This window comes from Limulus polyphemus, unplaced genomic scaffold (assembly GCF_000517525.1).
Source record: "Limulus polyphemus unplaced genomic scaffold, Limulus_polyphemus-2.1.2 Scaffold1964, whole genome shotgun sequence".
Classification (NCBI taxonomy): Eukaryota; Metazoa; Arthropoda; class Merostomata; order Xiphosura; family Limulidae; genus Limulus; species Limulus polyphemus.
Genome location: NW_013667574.1, coordinates 87,445 through 89,600, shown reverse-complemented (window position 1 = coordinate 89,600; position 2,156 = coordinate 87,445).

The following is a 2,156-nucleotide window of genomic DNA, read 5'->3' as shown; positions in this document are numbered from 1 at the left end:
AGAATTTGTAGTAAATAACGTAAAACCTAACAAACTAAACTGTTACTACAAAAACAGACGATTTTTTCAAGCGCCCTTGTCGGAAAAGACCCACAATGTAAAGTTTGCTTATGACTTGTAAGTAACTCTACCTTCAACAATAGTTTAATATTGTAACCAACAGTTGACGATTAACAAAGGTTATCCTAAACAAATTTCGTACCGTACAGTACTATATCTTTGAAAATATTTTTGTGAAAATGTATATTTTAAGTACGGCAATAGTATGTATCGACAAGGGTTCCAAATAATTCACGCGCCGAGAAACCACCCTATGAAATTCCTAGTCAAAAACTGACTATTCAATATATTAGTTAAGCTATATTATGCGCATATATACTAATAATACGCTAAAAAAGTTCGATAACATTTCCGGTATAACAATTCAAAAATATCTACAACAGCAAATTTTGCTTCTACTACCTATCTACCTGATCACGTCATCGGGGCTAGCTCCCAGACATCTCGGACTATCGCTACAAGATTTCTCTTGCTTACTTGACTGGTCTGTGGGTATCTGCTTTTGATATATACAGGTATAATATAAATGGTAAGCATATCACGCGCGTACTTAAATATCCTTTCAACCCAACGGATGGTGCTACATATCGATGAATAGACAGTTTCTAAAGATAAAGTATATACTTTATACAGATATAACATAAACTTTAAACAAACGAGATTATTAACCATTTATGAATCTTAAATTGAAGTAGGGATCCTGCTATAAAAATTATGAAACAAGAATTAAAACCACAATCACAAATTTATAAAATGTATTCCCTACTTTAGCCTACAAATAAGTTTATAAAGCTGCCAAAGTAGGGATTATAATTTATAAATTTGTGATTGTGATTTTAATTATTGTTTCATTACTTTTATAGCAGAATACCTACTTCATTATAAAATTCTTAATTTTTAATACTCTTATTGTACTTTAAAAACATTGGTACCTAACTCGACAGATAGAACATATTTTATCTAGTTTTTCTCTCTCATCATAAATGAAATCGACCCAATATGACAACTAACGCAATCGAAGTATAACAGTAAGTCACTTATACGTAAAAAACGTTTACAAGAATTCTAAAAGCGTTATTCACAAATTATGTACATCATTTGCTTAGAAGCAAGCTCATTAACGTTTTATATTTGGTGGGTTTAATCTCCGTGGTCGTTTGTTATAATTTTTTATTTCTTTGAAGTTAAGCACAAAATTACACAATGGTTATCTGTGCTCTTCCCACCACGGGTATCGAAACCCGGTTTCTAGCGTTGTAAGTCTGGATTATCTATCAGCTCTCTCTACACACTTCACAAGTGTCTCGTATTCATAATATAGATTTGAATGTACGAGAAAAACTTCATGTCAACTTAAAACTTCCCAGGCATTCTAGCTAATATACAGATTACAACAGTGTGTACCATTAGTCTTGGTATTTCTGCTGAAACGTTGTTTATGAATTTATTGCAATCACTTTAACACCACTTTGTTTCAGTCATGCTATACTTGCACTTTGCTTTCCCTTTTTGTGTCTATAAATTTTATTTAGGTTTTACTTGTTTAATCAGAAATTCGCTCATACCAATGTAAACCTAACACATTGTTATTTATTACTATGATTAATAATACCTAGCTTTTAAAATAGGCTTTGTTTCTTACTAGCAGCATATTACGTTCTTCCTTCACCTCTCTCGTTTTATTTGTTCTCTCTCACATTTACGGGTCTTTTTTCTTTTCCTTGTTTAACTTTTCTTTCATATATATTACTTTATGTAATCCCTTAAATTCTTAGAGACTGACCAAAAGCCAATCACTTTCTCACCTCTCTCAAGACCAACCGATGTCCCTTACACTTAACTTCGTAACAGAACCTACAAATTGTTAATGTAGCCTGTTGCAAACGTTGTGAAGGAATAAATTATTTGGTTATCATTACGTGGACTAAACTTGATATTATTTTTATAAAATGAGCCAAAAAAACCCGTCCAACTATAGAACACATGATAACAATATTTTAAAACGTTTTTAAATAGAGTACCCCTCTTAAAATAGCAATGTGCTGAGGATTGTAATATAATATTATTTAAGTTTTATGTTTTATTATTTAAGTTAG